The 17533-nt window shown below is 38.0% G+C and overlaps 2 pseudogenes; one reads left to right on the top strand and one right to left on the bottom strand.

Annotated features, from left to right (window-relative positions):
* The window catches only part of LOC121458671, a 37226-nt pseudogene that overhangs the window by 7353 nt on the left and 12340 nt on the right, over positions 1-17533 (top strand).
* On the bottom strand, positions 12766-13462 carry LOC121458627 (annotated as a pseudogene).

Below are 17533 nucleotides of genomic sequence, written 5' to 3'. Positions count from 1 at the left end.
TAAGTTGTCATCAGTGTTTTTGATCTTGGCCATTCTTACTGGGGTAAGATCGAATCTCAGAGTTGTTTTGATTTGCATTTCTCTGACAACTACAGATGTTCAACATTTCCTCAAGTGTCTTTCAGCCATTTTACTTTCCTCTACTGAGAGTTCTCTGTTTAGTTCTGTGCTCAGTTTTTTAATTGGATTATTTTTTCTTTTGATGAGCAATTTCTTGAGTTCTTTGTATATTCTGGAGACCAGAACTCTGTATGATATGGGATTAGTGAAGATATTTCCCCATTCTTCAGGCTGTTAATTTGTCTTATTGACATGTCCTTTGATTTACAGAAGGTTTTCAGTTTCAAGAGGTCCAGTTTATTAATTGTTTCTCTCATTGTCTGTGCTGCTGGGGTTATATTTAAGAACTGGTCTCCTGTGCCATTGCTTTCAAGTGTACTTCCCACTTTCTCTTCTATAAGGTTCAGTATGGCTGGCTTTATGTTGAGATCTTTGATCCATTTTGGACTCTAGTTTTGTGCATGGTGATAGATGCAGGTCTATTTTCCTTCTTCTACATGTTGATATCCAGTTATGCTAGCACCATTTGTTAAATATACTTTCTTTTTTTTCCATTTGATTTTTTGTTTCTTTATCAAAAATCAGGTGTTTGAAGATGTGTGGATTAATATCTGGGTCTTCAATTCAGTTCCATTGGCCTGTCTGTTCTTATGTCAATGCCAGACAGTTTTCAGTACTGTAGCTCCGTAGTAAAGTTTGAAGTCAGGAATTGTGATTCCTCCAGAAGTTCTTTTATTGTACAGGATTATTTTGGCTATCCTGGGATATTTGCTTTTCAATATAATGTTGAGTAGCATTCTTTTGAGGTCTGTGAAGAATTTTGCTGAGACTTTGATGGGCATCACATTGAATATGTAGATTGCTTTTGCTTTTGGGAAGGTTGCCATTTTTACTATGTTAATTCTGCCTACCTAAGAGTATGGAAGATCTTTCCACTTTCTGGTGTCTTCTTCAATTTCTTTCTTCAAGGATTCAAAGTTCCTGTCATATAAGTCTTCCACTTGTTTGGTTAGAGTTATTCTGAGATATTTTATGTTACTTGTGGTTATTTTGAAGGGTGTTATTTCTCTGATTTTTTCCCAGACCTTTTATTGTCTGTGTATAGGAGGGATACTGATTATTTTTTAGTTGATCTTGTATCCTGCTACATGACTGAATGAACGTGTTTATGAGTTGTAGAAGTTCCTTGGTATAATTTTTGGGATTGCTTATGTAAACTATCATGTCATCAACAAACAGTGAGAGTTTGACTTCTTCTTTTCCAAATTGTATCCCCTTGATTTCCCATTCATATCTTAATGCTCTGGCTAGGACCTCAAGAAATATGTTGAATAGATATGGAGAGAGTGGACAATCTTTTCTTGTTCTTGATTTCTGTGGAATTGCTGAGAGTTCTCTCCATTATAGTGTGTTGTTGGCTGTTGTCTTGCTGTATATTGCCTTTATTATATTAAGCATATTCTTTGTATCCCTCTTCTCTCCAAGATCTTTATCATTAAGTGATGTTGTATTTTGTCTAAAACTTTTTTGACATCTAATGAAATGATCATGTGGCTTTTTATTTTTCAGTTTGTTTATATGGTGGATCATTTCGACAGATTTTCATATCTTGCATCTCTGTTATGAAGCCAACTTGATAATGCTGGATAATTGTTCTGATGTGCTCTTGGATTTGATATGCCAATATTTTATTTACTGTTTTTGCCTGAATGGTCATAAGTGAGATTGGTCTGTAATTCTCTTTCTTTTTAATGTCTTTCTGTGGTTGGAGTCTCAGTGTAATTGTAGCCTTATAAAAAGAGTTTGGCAATTTTCCTTCTGTTTCTATTGTGTGGAAATAATGTGAGGAATATTGGTATTAGTTCTTTGAAAGACTTGTAGAATTCTGAGCTGAAACCCTCTGGTCCTGGGCTGTTTTTGGTTAGGAGACTTTAGTTGACTATGTCTATTTATTCAGCAGTTATAGGTGTGTTTTAATTTGCTTATCTGGTCTTGATTTAATTTTGGTAAGTGATATTTATCCAGAAAGTTGTCCATTTCTTTTAAGTTTTCCAATTTTGTGGAGTACATATTTTCAAAATATGACCCGATGATTCTCTGTATTTTCTCTATGTCTGTTTCTATGTCCCCCTTTTCATTTCTGATTTTGTTAATTTGGATATTCTCTCTCTGCCTTTTGGTTAATTTGGATAAAGGGTTGTCTATTTTCTTGTTTTCTAGAAGAACCTACTATTTGTTTCATTGATTCTTTGTATTTTTTCTTTGTTTCTATTTTGTTGATTTTAGCTCTTAATTTGATTATATCTTGCCATCTAGATCTCTTCGCTGAGTTTACTTCTTTTTGTTCCAAAACTTTAAATTTTCTTTTAATTCACTTGTGTGGGAATTTTCCAGATTTTTATGTAGGCATTTAGTTCCTACTATATGAACTTTTCTCTTAACACTGCTTTCATTGTGTCCCATAAATTTGGGTATGTTGTGTGGTCATTTTCATTGAATTTTAGAAAGTTTTAATTTCTCCCTTTATTTCTTCCTTGACCCATTGATGATTCAGGTTAACATTGCTTAATTTTCCTGTGTTTGTTGGTTATCTGAAATTAGTATTGCTGTTTACTTCTAGTTTAAACCATGATGATCTGAGAAAATACATTGTGGTATTCCAATTTTCTTGAATTTGTTGAGGTTTGATTTGTTACTGAGTATGTGGTCAGCTTTTGTGTAGGTTCCATTAGGTGCTGAGAAGAAAGTATTTTCTTTTCTTTTGAATGGAATATTATATAGATGTATGTTAAGTCCATTTGAGTCATAATATCTGTTAGTTCTCTTATTTCTCTGTTCATTTTTTCTCTGTTTGACCTGGCCAGTGGTGAGAGGGAAATATTGAAGTTTTCAACTATTAGTGTGTGAAGTTTAATGTATGTTTTAAGCTTTAGAAGTGTTTGTTTTACATATCAGGGTGCCCTCGTATTTGGAGCATAGATGTTCAGTAATGATATTTCTCTTGATGGATTTTTCCTGTGACTAATATGAAATCACCTTCTTTGTCATTTGATTTTAGCTTGAATTCTATTTTGTTGGATATTAGGATAGTTTCTTAGGTCCATTTGATTGGAATCCTTTTTCCTAACCTTTACTCTGAGACAGTGTCTGTCTTTGAGTTTGAGATGTTGGTTTTTTTTTTTGAGGGGGGGGGGCGTGCAGAAGAAGGATGGATTCTGTATTCATATGCAATCTGTTATAGGTGAGTTGAGTCCATTTACATTAAGGGATATTAATGACCAGTGATTGCTATTTCCTGTTAATTTAGTATTCATTGTTGGTGATGTTAACTTGTGCATTTCCCCCTTCTTTGGAATTTGTTGCTATGTGACCATCAATTGTCTGTGTTTTTGTTGGCTAAGCCAATTTTCTTCAGTTTGAGTTTTCCTTTTAGTATTTTGTGTAGGGCTGAGGTTGTGGCTAGGTACTGGTTAAATCTAGTTTTTTCATGGAATGTTGTGTCTTTTCCTTCTATGGTAATTGAAAGTTTTGATGGGTGTAGTGGTCTGGGCTGGCATTTGTTGTCTCTTATTGTCTGCATAATGTTTGATCATGACCTTCTGGCTTTCATTTTTCCAGTGAGGGGTCACGTATAATTCTGATAGGTCTACCTTTATATGGTACTTGGCCATTTTCCTTTGCAGCTCTTAATATTCTTTCTTTACTCTGTATGTTTAGTGTTTTGATTATTATGTGTTGAGGGGACTTTTTGTGGATCCAGTCTATTTGGTGTTCTGTAAATTTCTTTTTATCTTCATAGGTATATATTTCTTTATGTTAAGAAAATTTTCTTATATGATTTTGTTAAATATATTTTCTGTGCTTTTGAGTTGAGCTTCTCCTTTTTCTATATCTATTATTCTTTGATTTGGCCTTTTCATGGTGTCCCATATTTCCTGGATATTTTGGGTTAAGCTTTTGATACATTTAATACTTTCTTTAACTGATGAGTTTATTTCCTGTATTGTATCTTGACAATTGAGATTCTCTTTTCCATGTCTTATATACTGTTGTTTATGATTGTGTTTGTGGTTTCTGATCATTTTCTCATGATTTCTTTTTCTATAATCCCCTCAGACTGTGTTTTTTTATTGTCTCTATTTCAGTTTTCAAGTCTTGAATAGTTTCTTTCATATGTTGGATTGCTTTTCCTTGGATTTCTTTAAGGGATTTGATGATGTCTTCCAATTTTTTGTTTGCCTTTTCCTCCAGTTCTTTTCCTGTGTTCTTGGAGATAGCTCAACACTCCTGGGCTTTGCTCTGCTCCCTTGGAGTTTGCTGTCTCAGGACTACTTTGCCTGGGTACCAGCTTTATCCTGTTTCTGTAAATCTTGATCTGGATTTCTTCCTGGAGAAGTTCCTGGCTTGGAGTTGGTCTTGCAAAGGTCTTTGGCTCCGGTCTATTGCTTCAGAGTTCCCAGGCTCAGGTGCGCCCAGAACCACAGAAGGCCTGGCTCCTGCTTACTCCCTCAATGTTCTCAAATTCACACTTGGACCCACAGAGGTTTCAGTTTCCTGTCTATTCCCTTTGATGTCCCAGACCAATGCCCAGCGCAACAGAGGTCCTGGATCAGCGTTTTTCGTTCTGAGGTCCACAACTCACACTTGGCCCTGCAGAGATCTCTGGTTCTGCTTACTTCCTCAGAGGTCCCAGATTCATTCCCAGAGTGACAGAGGTCCTGGCTCAAAACTATTTTTTTGGAGGTCCTAGACTCACGCCCAGACAAACAGGGATCCTGCCCTTTCTTGGGTCTATTCCCTTGAAGATCCCAGATTTATGTCCGGACCTTCGGTGGTCTCTGGCTCTGGCTCACTTACTCTTCAGTTACTCCCCTGTACCTGTTCCAATGGAGTTTGCTGTCTCTGTTCTACCTATTGGTTTGTAATATTATACCAAGATCAGGGAACAAAAATGCTACTCTTCTAATATCTAGTCTGGCTCAATTCCAGACCTTGTATACCTTTATTTAGTACATATATGAACATGATTATGTAGAGACATTCATGGTAGCATGCTGTTCTCCCTGAATATGAACAGAGCTGGATGAATTTCTTTCAGTTTAGGCAAACTTAGACCTCTGGGAGATGTCGGCAGAGGTTGAAGTTAGTTCTGTCAAAAATCACAAGAACCCAGACCTGTCTGGTCAGAGGACACCAAACACCCTGAACAACATTAAGCTGGGGTTCCTCTCCAACCCTACACTGCAACAACTGCATCTTTCAGTATTCCTGATTCATCTGAGGCGGCTTGCTCTACCTGCCATCATGTTATCATTGTGCTCTCCACTTCCATCCTAGATGGCTGCCCAACCTCCCTAGGGTCCCTTTCTGAGAGCTTATGAGCAGGTGGAGCTTCAGAGGCACTGAAGGTGTGCACTCCCCATGCACACAAGCCTCAATGTTAGGCATCATTGATTTGGGATTCCCTTCATTATGGTAGGAATATGCTTTATTACTGCTGTTTAATAAAGGATCTTCTTTGGCTTACGGCAGGGCAGACTATAGCTAGTTAGGAAAACTAAATTGAATGGGGGCAGAAAGAAGGCAGAGTCATGCAGATGCTATGTAGCCACCCAAGAGTCATGATGTGAAGTAAGAAACCATGACCCTCATAGTAAAATATAAAATAACAGAAATGGGTTAATTTAAGATGTAAGAACTATATAGCAATATGCCTGAGCTGTTTACAAAATAGTGTTGTAATTAATATAGTTTTGTGTGATTATTCTGGTCTGGGAGGTCAGGAAACGAAAGTACACTCTTTATTTACACATCATCCACACCATATGGAGTGAGGTCTGACCTCCAACAGTGGTCTGCTCTTGTGGAAAATTATTTTCACTGTGTAAAGTTGCGCTACACTTTTTGCTGCCTTTTTAATCATGCAAACATGTTTTACATTTTTTGATTAAATAAAATTAACCTGTGGTCAACAGGCTGCATCAGCAACCATCTGACAGGAAGCTGTAGGGAGAAACTAAGTCTAGTGAGAGTTTTTAAGTGGGGGCTGAGTAGAAGGACACTCCTCTTTTCATAAATGCAAGCAACCAGGACACATTAGGAACTTGTTATTCAACCTCTCTGAGCTAGCAGGAATTTCCCTCAACATTTAAATCCTGAGTTCATTAGAAGGATAAGAGATTTAGATATAGATTTTCTTTGTGTCTTGACAGGATCCCCCATCTCATATCTCTGTGAGTCTGTGGTTTTTTTTGAAGCCTGTCCTTGAACTAGCTCTTGTAGACCAGGTTGGTCTGGAACTCACAGAGATCCGCCTGCCTCTGTCTTCCAAGTGCTGGGATTAAAGGCGTGCGCCACCACCACCCAGCTCCAATTCACAGTTTAAAATTATGTATTTGCCGGGCAGTGGAGGTACATGACTTTAATCCAATCACTCAGGAGGCAGAAGCAGGCAGATCTCTGTGAGATTGAATCCTGTGTAGTCTACAAGAGCTAGTTCCTGGACAGCCACCAAAGCTACAGAGATATCCTGTCTCAAACAAAACCAATAAATTAAAGTAAAATAAAATAAAATAATGCATTAGAGCCATGTAGTTGACTGCCCAATGCAGTCGCAGAAAAAAGATTTGCATATGGAGCATTTCTTCTCTTCTCAGACCACAATAGGAAGAATAGATTATTTTGTGCACTGCAGGGGGCACAGCATAGGCAATCAGCTGTTGCAGCCACCATTATGAAAAAGGGCCTGATTGAGATAGCAGGAGTGGTTTGTAATTGCCCAGCATGTGTAAATTAATGTCATGTGAATGAACACAGAGCAGATTTTGTGGGCATCCAAATTAGAAAGGTTATCTTGAGTCAAAGAACATTGAATTTGCAATTAGGCAACTATCCTCTGCAGATATGATCGATCTTTGTTTATTGATATTTATTGAGCTCTACAATTTTCTTTGCTTCACTCCCTGCCTCTACACTGCACACTTTAACCCTCTCCCAAGGTCCCCATGTACCCAATTTGCTCAGGAGATCTTGTCTTTTTATCCTTTATACCTCCCATATAGATTAGATATATGTCAGTCTCTCTTAGAATCCTCATTTTTGTATTAAGATCTGGGATTGTGGTTTGTAGCCTGGCTTTGTGTGCTTTATGGTTAAAAACCACCTATGAGTGAGTCCATGTGATAATTATCTTTCTGTGTCTGGGATACCTCACTCAAAATAATGTTTTCTAGATCCGTCCATTTTCCTGTTAAAATCAAGATGTTATTTTTTTCTGCTATGTAGTACTCCATGGTGTAAATGTATCACATTTTTCTTATCCATTGTTCTATGAAGGGGCATTTAGGTTGTTTCCAGTTTCTGACTATAACAAATAAAGCTGCTATGAAAATAGTTGAGCACATGTTCTTGTGGTGCAATTGAACTTTTTTTGGTTACATACCCAAAAGTGGTATTACTGGGTCTTGAAAAGGCTGTTTCCTAATTTTCTGAGAAATTGCTACACTGACATCCAAAGGGACCGTATCAGCTTGCATTCCCACCAGCAATGCAGAAGTGGAGACAGGTGTTTCCATTTCCCCACAACCTCTCCAGCATAAGTTGTCATTGGTGTTTTTAATCCTGGCCATTCTTTCAGGTTTTAGATGGAATCTCAGAGATTTGATTTGCATTTCTCTGATTAACGATATTGAATATTTCCTTAATTGTCATTCAGGTATTTTAGATTTCTCTGTTGAGAATTCTCTGTTTAGGTCTTTACTCCATGTTTTTAATTGGATTATGTGATCTTCTGGTGTCCAATATCTTGAGTTCTTTGTATATTTTGGAGATCAGATCTCTGTCTGATATGGGGTTAGTGATGATCTTTTCCCTTTCTGTAGGCTGTTGTTTTGCCTTGTTACTGATGTCCTTTGCTTTACAGAAGCTTTTAAGTTTCAGGAGGTTCCATTTAATTGTTTCTCTCAGTGTCTGTGCTGCTGCATTTATATTTAGGAAGTGGTTCCCTGTGCCAACGCCTTCAACTGTACTTTCCACTTTATCTTTTATGAGTTTCAGTGTGGTTAGCTTTATGTTGTGGTCTTTGTTCCATTTGGACTTCAATTTTCTACATGGTGATAGATATGGGTCTATTTTCATTTTTCTGTATGTTGATATCTAGTTATGCCAGCGCCACTTGTTACATATGATTTCTTTTTCCATTTACTATTTTTTGCTTCCCTGTCAAATATCAGGAGTTTGAAAATATGTGGATTGATATCTGCATCTTCTATTCAGGTCCTTTGGTCCTCCTGTCTGTTCTTATGTCAATACCAGGCTGTTTTCAGTGCTCTACCTGTGTAGTAAAGATTGAAGTCAGGGATTGTGATGCTTCCAGAAGTTCTTTTATTGCATGAGATTGTTTTGGCTTTCCTGGGTTTTTTTTTTTGTTTTTTTATTTGAACTTGAGTACTGTTCTTTTGAAATCTTTGAAGAGTTTTGCTGGGATTTTGATGGGCATTGTATTCAATCTGTACATTGCTTTTGGTAAGAAATATGATTGATCTTGCTTGACAGAGTTATGTCGGCTTGGAGATTTGAAAAACAGGCCATTGCCTAACTCTATGTGTCAGGTTACAGAGCTCAGCAGTCAACATATGTAAGGGCACCATCAATCTATCTCTTGTTAATGGTTAATGACATCCCCTCTCCTAGGGAAGGGCGTACTCTTTTTTAAAGTCAATACAGAAAATTTTATTTAATCTTAAAAGTGCACTTTTTTTTTTGGTGTTTTTGAGATGGGATTTCTCTGTAGCTTTGGAGCCTGTCCTGGAACAAGCTCTTGTAGACCAGGCTGGCCTCAAACTCACAAAGATCTGCCTGCTTCTGCCTCCTGAGTGCTTGGATTAAAGGCATGCACCACTACTGCCCAGCTAAAAGTGCATTATTATCATGTCTTTAAAAATCACTTTTTGGGGGGCTGGAGAGATGGCTCAGAGGTTAAGAGCACTGATTGCTCTTCCAGAGGTCCTGAGTTCAATTCCCAGCAACCACATCGTGGCTCACAACCATCTATAATGAGATCTGGTGCCCTCTTCTGGCATACAGACGTACATTGCAGGAATGTTGTATACATAATAAATAAATAAATCTTTAAAAAAAATCACTTTTTGGGGGAGTTGGAGAGATGGCTAGAGGTTAAGAGCATTGCCTGCTCTTCCAAAGGTCATGTTTTCAATTCCCAGCAACCACATGGTGGCTCACAACCATCTGTAATGAGGTCTGGTGCCCTCTTCTGGCCTGCAGGCATATACACAGACAGAATATTGTATACATAATAAATAAATAATTTTTTAAAAAAAAACACATTTTGGTATCAATTTCAAATACTTTCTTTAAGTGTATTGCTGCTCTTATCTCTTTTTTTCTGTTCTCCAATATTTCTAAGTCATTAATAGTTTCATTTCATTTCTTTCAAGTTATGATGATTTCTGTGTAGAGAAATGTCTCCTATACTTTAGGCTTGCCTCATGCTGTGTAATTGAGAATTAATTTGAACACCTAATCCTGCCTCTGCTGCCCAGTTCTGGAAAGATTGTTCTACAACTCCTTCCAGCTTTGTCCTTTACTATTCAGTGCGAAAGAAAAATAGAGCAGTTAATGAGTGTCTGCTAATCATTCTGGCTTTTATTGCAGACTTGGAAATGAAGAGGGATTGGTATAAGAACTGAACTCATTGACCACCTTTGAAGCTGGTGGAGACACAGTGCAGGAAGTGAGAGGTTGGCCTGAGAAAAGAGCTTCCCTCCTTCAACTGAGATTACTTATGTGGAATTGTGATGCTGTATGTTTGTCCTGATTGACCATTGTTTGCATTCCACAGACAATGGCAATCTGGGTATGGGACTGACCTTATCTTGAAACCTATTTGCGATATTACAATAGTTCATCCAAAATAGATGGTCTGGGTAAAATGTGTGGCCCTGCTTTTCTGGATTCAGATCTTTATCTTTATGGAAAATACATGAAAAATATTTAATGTGCTCTAATACAAATTCCTAGTCTCTAGAGGACATGGCTTTTAGCCTATTTCAACTTTTCAAAATAATTTTTGAGATTAAACCTACATCATATTCACATTGTGTTTGCTCCCTCCAATCCCTAACATGATCCTGAGTGTTTTCTAATTCATGGTTTGTTTTTCTTTAACAACAGTTACAAAGTAACCACAGTTACACAGGAACAGTGATTACTTTATGAATGTGACCTGTGCTTGTCTTCAGGATTTCCCATCTCTGAGGCAATGGGATGTCTGCACTGGAAAGTGAGTGTGCAATGCAATGTGCATACAGAGGACCCTGTGCTTTGGATGAGAAACAGGATGTGGTGTAGGAGAGTCGAATTATGTGTACTAAATACAAACTTTTCTAAACTAGGGCACTGTCTGCTGGTCAGGGAGGGCAGAACTGGAAGGACTGTGCTGTCTGAGTTATTTGATCTCTGAATCTCCTTTAGAGGAGCTGCTAATATTGTGAGGCTAGACTAGGTGGCCCTAGCCTGTGAGGAATTCTGGGAAGGGATAGCAATGGGGAGTACTAGTAGCAGTTTGTGGGTTCTTTCCATGTTTCTATTCTGCCTCTGCAACAGGAGTAGTAAGGAAGATCACAAGGTATATTGTGGTGAGTGTTGGGTGTTCAGGCCTATTGAGCTGTCATTTCTTCTGTGACTTGAACTGACCATGAGGCAGACCTTAGTTATGTTGGTCCATGTGGTTCATGCTGGCAGTGTCCCTTTTCCTCTTAGCCAACCTGTATATGAATTTATTGGGCCAGGGGAGTCTCTGGAAATTCAGGATATGATGGTGATTGTCCAGAGTACACACATGGACATTGCTCTTGGTGTGCAGTGGGAAGAGAGATTAGGAAACTGAAGGTCTAGATTCCAGAAATTTTCAATATTGCATTCCAATTTCAGATTTGTGTTATAAAGATTACAAATAGTTTAGGAACTGGTAGGAAATGATGATATTGATCTTCTAGCAATGTATGATGAGAAGGCTTTTAATGTGATGCTGCCACTAGCTGCAATGGTGTGATCCAGTGAAGCCACTAGCTGCAATGGTGTGATCCAGTGAAGCTTATTTCCAGGGAACAAAGGGTTTCTGATCTGCAGAGATTATTCAGATGTACATTGTGTTGGGCAGGTAGATGGAGCATAATTCACATCTTGGGCCATAATCCATGTAGGAGAAAATAAATTTTAAATCATTTTTCTTTTTTTCATAAACTACTTTCCTCACGACACATTATTTTATAAAAACCCATCCATTGTAATTGAGTTTAAAAAAATAAACAAAATGCAGCTCTCACCTCCTTATTCCCAATTCTTCCCATTCCCTCCAAATAAAGGAAAAAATGTAATCAAAAAATAAAACAAAACAAGAACACCTGATAAACAACAACAAAAAAACAACCCCTCAAAACTTCCCAAAACAAAGTAGTGTATTTCCCCAGGGGTAAGTGGAATTTACATTGATCCACTGTGAATGAGTTCTTTCCACTACAAAAATCTGCAAAGAAAGACACTCAAGACAGAAAAATAAACAAAAAGGCACCAAAAAAAAATGTACCAGACAAACTTTAGAGGCAGGAGCTTCGAGGAAAGAAGGGTACCGTGTACCTAGACCTGGCAAATCAGGAGCAGGCAGGGGCTGCAAAAGGCAGAGAGAAGATGAGGAAAGGAAACAAGCTGAACAGATTGGTGCCTTCCAGAGCTCTAGGTAAAAAAAGGCCTCCTACCATCCGTGCCCACCTACCCTTGAGCAAGTCCAAAGAGAGTGAAGTGGAGCAGGCAAACAGGGAGCAGGTTGCACATTTGAGAAGTGTCCCTATCGAATCTCCAGAGGGAATATGTTGATGTGGGAGTGTCAAATATCAATCTGTTGGTTTCATTGGTTAAGCAATAAAGAAACTGCTTGGCCCATATAGGCTAAAACATAGGTGGGAGGAGTAAACAGAACAGAATGCTGGGAGGGAGAGGAAGTGAGCTCAGAGAGACGCCATGCTCCCCTCTCCCGGGCTGACGTGAGAGCTCTGCTCTCTGAGGCAGACGCATGAAGCTCAGACCCAGGATGGATGTAGGATAGAATCTTCCTGGTAAGCACACCTTGGGGTGCTACACACAGATGATTAGAAATGGGCTAAATTAATATGTAAGAATTAGCCTAGAAGAGGCTAGATAGAAATGGGCCAAGCAGTATTTAAATGAATACAGTTTGTGTGTTGTTATTTCGGGGCATAAGCTAGCCAGGTGGCCGGGGTGCCGGGGCGGCAGCCCCGCCGCTCCTATTACAACAATATGTCACCCCTGTCTTACTCCCTGGCCTGCCCTACTTCCCAGAGCAGGTTCCTCCTCAGTTAGTTATGGGATTCTCCCCCTTCCACAGTATATCTTTTTTATTTATCTTTATTTATATTTATTTATCTATTTATTATGTATACAATATTGTGTCTGTGTGTATGTCTGCAGGCCAGAGGAAGGCACCAGACCTCTTTACAGATGGTTGTGAGCCACCATGTGGTTGCCAGGAATTGAACTCAGGACCTTAGGAAGAGCAGGCAATGCTCTTAACCCCTGAACCATCTCTCCAGCCCAGTGTATCTTTTTTAAAAAATAAATTTCCACCTTATGTTTTTCTTTTTTTTTTTAATTCTTCTTTTGAACCAAGGGTCAGCTGTTTAAACCACTGTCAAATCCAGACTGGGAGCTGTTGTAATTGGTAGTTTGGGCACAGTATTGGGCACACGGGTAACCCATCTGTTGTGCTGATGGGAATCACCTTGATCTGTCTCCCTCTAATCAGGGAATCATCTAAAGCCAGGGAAGTCCTCACTGACTCTTTGTCTAAAAATTCTATATATGCAAACCCTTTGGCAAGGCCACTGAATTTGTCACAGACTGTAGTAACACAGTTGAATGAAACCACATTCATGAAAGTGAGCTTCCAGGTCTTCTGCTGTTGCACTATAGTCCACTTAACCAACATAGATGGAACTGGCATCAGCCTCCATCTTCTCCTCAAGAGACGTGATCACTGAGCCAGCATTGCCTGGGGTTGTACTCTTAGTCATCTGCTTCTCTACCTCATTTTGTAGCTCCTTTAACTTCTCATTCTCTTCCTCTATCTCCCTGACTCCCTGAAGCTTTGATCACTTCTAGCAATCATATAGAGAATATCACACACAAAAAATACAAAAACATACACAAAAAGTAGCAGTAACCTTATTTTCAGAAGTGCTTGGAACTCCAAGTAGTTAGTGTAAATCAAGTTGATTTACTTGTACACTGATTCTTTAAAAATCTGTTCTCTTGAAATTCCATTTAAAAAGATTTCATTTCCTACCTGTGATGCAGACTTGGATTCCATCACCAATTGTAGGAAACAAAAGGTAAGTGATCCTAACAAAATCATTTTCTTTTGATAAAGAAAATGAAATGCTTTCTGTAATCAAATCTATTTTCGGTAAAGTAAAAACATCAGAAGACTTCAAGTGAATATTGTAAATTTTGGTGAAACAGCCCTTCTCACCGAACCCATTTTCTATTATTGGTAAAGAAAAGAACAGGAGTGTACAGGATGTGTGAGGGCCAGTGATTCAGTGATTTTGATTAGAATCTTGGTCCTCTTTAAGAATCAAATATGTGTGTGTGTGTGTGTGTGTGTGTTTGTGTGTGTGTGTAGATTTGTGTTTGTGTTTGTGCCTTGTTTTGTCAATGGTGACATCCATATTGTTGATTTTGTGAACCATAATTTAATTATATCATTCATTGTTTGTAAAAATGATGGACCTTCCCCAGTTTGTACTCAGAATATTTTTTCATATTCTTTGGTGATAAACAGTTTTACTTTCCTCTTCTTGATCTCAGATGCTTCCTTCTAAGTATTTTATTTATTTATTTATTTATTTATATTTTAACGATAAAGCTTGCCTGAAGATCACAAAGTAAACAGATGCCATGACCACCCTTACACCACGGGCAATACTGACACACACCTTTAATCCCAGTAATCACACTAGTTTGTTGTAGAGTTAATCACGGTGTCTCATATCTTTAATCCTATCACTAAGGAGTTGAGATAGGAAGTGGCATGCCTGGGCAGAGAGAGGAATATAAGGTGGTAAGAGAGAGGAGCTGAGGATTGAGTGTTTTGTAGAAACAGCATTCACTTTGAGAATTTATAGGGACAGGATACCCCATTTGGTGAGTCTAACAACATTTATCTAGGGCTTCCCTTGGAGGGAATGCTTAGGCTAAGGAAAAGTTAGATTAAGAGAAATGAAGACAGAATCATAGGTTAGACCTAGAGGATGAAAGGTGAATAGAAAGCAGCCAGAGTTTATATCTCAGCCAGCATATGTACTAAACACAGTCAAAAGGCAGATCAAAAAGCAGTACAGTCAGCTCCCCACCTTCCTGCACTGTGCTTGGAGGCAGTTCAAACCTGTGCATTATCTGATCCAGCTAAGCAGCTTCTAATCACTAACAAGGAGTGCCCCTGGCTGGCCTACACTAGCCCAAATATTAATTGAAAAAATGGACTCTTTGAGCTGGGCAAAATGCTTTTTATGTTGGCTAGCACAGATGTTATTCACAGCCCTCAAGGTTACTAGAAGAACAGTAGGCATGCTCGGACTCAAATAGAATCTATAAGCCTGAAATGACTCCAGATGGAAACTGAGTCACATGTGGGCTCCCACATTGGATTGGGAATTTTATAGCACTAAGAACTAATGGCTCAATGCTGTGCTTCTCTGATCTTTCAGCTTTCAGCCCTACTATCTGACTACAGGATTTATGAATAAGATCAGTTTGCACTACATCTAAAATCTAATTTAAAGAAAAGGCTTCTTCTTAATTCCTGTTCATGATTTTGGGTCTAAATCTCTATCAAGTAACTTAAAATTAAGTTTTTGAATTATGTATTTAAATAATAAACTATGCTCCTTTAACTGCTTTGAGCTTTACTACATACGGCACTTAAAAGGTTTTCTATAGTAAACCACGATCATTCTTAGCAGTGACCATTAAAATCTTAAAGACGGGCTTAGGACTCCACAACATTGATTCCTCCTAGAGTGTGGTAATGCCACTAAACTGACTACCCTCCCCAAAGGTCAGCTTTTGTCTATAAATTATTCAGGACAATTCCAAGATTAACATGGTCCTCATGCACTACACTAGCCAGAACTTGAGATTATTCCTCCACTTTCCCATTACACAAAGACTGGACAAGAGGTAATACAGGCAATTCTCCCATGAATTGAAATTATCCTAGGTTTATTTTAGGGACCCTTATAGATGCCATTGCCCACAGACAATAAAACATAATTTTAAAAGCATGGTTCCCATATTCCCAAGAGTTGGGGTAAGCAGTTTGGTCATTCATTAGGTCATGATTTATGTCATCATTGAGATGGAGGTGGTAACAGGTTACTATGGGTAATGGTAAATATATGAACAAAGAAGATTATATTCAGTTATCTTGTTCTGAAAAGAAAAAGGGAAGATGTATAAATCTATTACTAAATTGACTTTAAATAAAGACAACTATTTTTATTAAATATTTTACATTAGCATGGCTTTTGTATATTAATACATATTTGAGATTATTTTTGTTATATTATAGATGTTTCGAATCTTATTTAACATATGTGTATATTCATGCAAATTCAAGGTTATTTTTGATAAAACATACTGTAAATACATGTCTACTCTTATGCATTGTTTTGTGCCCAAAAAGACACTTTACAATGTAAAATAAATTTCTGGTCCTTAAAACTACTATTACACGCTATTTAAATTGATAAAATTACAGATTAATAGTTACATGTTATAATCATACTTATGGTCATGTTAGGGAGTCTTTCAAGGTGAAACAAAAAGACATTTCATTTCCCTTTTTTTCATGATAGGGTTCCTTTCCTTACTCGGGCTGTCCTGGAAATCACTTTGTAGACCAGCCTGGCCTTGAGCACACTGAGATCAACCTTCTTGTGCCACACATAACTGGGATTAAAGACATGACCATCACTCCCTGGCCAAAAATACATTTTAAATAAGTCAGCAAACATTTTCTATTCAAAATATGGCATTTAAGATGTTACGATTATATAAGGCTTTTATGGCAAGACATGTCTGTTCCTGACAACACCAATCTACTTCAGAGAAATGATGGATATCATAGAAATGACTAAATGTAGTTAACTTTCTTGCTGGCAAGATTTAGGCACTGGCAAGAAACTGCCCTTTGAGTTAACTACTGACTGTATACTGTTCAAGTTCGATAGGCAGGACACAAAAGAAAATGAAAGCTGAGCATGGCCATGGCAAAGCAGAACAATCCTTAAAAATTCCTGCTTCACAGAAACATGGTCAGATCTTCTACGTGTATATGCTAAAGTTAAAAGTCCTACAGTACAAGGGAATCTTGGGTGACTGTCCAAGCAGTCAGTTGTTTTTCTCATTTCCTGGTTTTTTAAAATTGTTTGCATTGACGTATATATTTTTCTCTGCTCTCCTCCCTTCCTCCCCTCTTCTACCTTCTCCCATGATCTCCATGCTCACTATTAGTTCAAAAGATTCTGTCTTTTTTCTACTTTCCATGTAGATTATATCCATGTATGTCTCTCTTAGATTTCTCTTTGTGATCTTGGTTCTCTGGGCTTGAGAATTGTAGGCCAGTTTTCTTTGTTTTAGGTCTAAAAGCCACTTATGAGTGAGGACATTGTATATTTGTCTTTCTGGGTCTGGGTTACCTCATTCAGTATGATGTGTTCTTGATGCATAAATTTGCCTGCGATTTCAAGATGTCATTTTTTTTTCTGCTGTGTGGTACTCCATTGTGTAAATGCAGCACACTTTCCTCATTCATTCTTTGGTCAGGGAGTGTTTAGGTTGTTACCAGGCTAATACAAATAGTGCTGATATGGATATAGCTGCACACATGCACTATGAATATATCATGTGATATGATTGAGAATCATTTATGTTATACCCAAAGTGGTATTGCTTGGTCTTGAGGTAAGTTGTGTCCTAATTTTCTGAGAAATCACCATTCTGATTTCTAAAGTGATTGTACCAGTTTGCATGCCCACCAGCAATGGAGATGTTTTCCCTTCACCCCACATCCTCTCCAAATAAACTGTCCTTGGTGTTTTTGATCTTGGCTATTTTTACAGGTGTAAGGTGGGATCTCGAATTTTTTTTTTTTACATTTCTTAATGGCTAAGGATGTTGAGCATTTCCTTATGTGTCTTTCAGTCATTTATAGTCATCTGTTGAGAGTTCTCTGTTTAAGTCTCTACATTTTTTTTTCTATTGGCTTATTTGTTCTTCTGATGACCAGTTCCTTGAGCTCTATATATATTTTGGATATCAGCCATCTGTTTGAAGTGGGGTTGAAGAAGACCTTTTCTATCCTGTAGGCTGCCATTTT

The sequence above is a fragment of the Microtus oregoni genome, unplaced genomic scaffold, assembly GCF_018167655.1.
Source record: "Microtus oregoni isolate MIOR12 unplaced genomic scaffold, Mior012 000018F_ref0000195, whole genome shotgun sequence".
NCBI classification, from domain to species: Eukaryota; Metazoa; Chordata; class Mammalia; order Rodentia; family Cricetidae; genus Microtus; species Microtus oregoni.
This window is presented reverse-complemented; position numbering and strand designations above follow the sequence as displayed.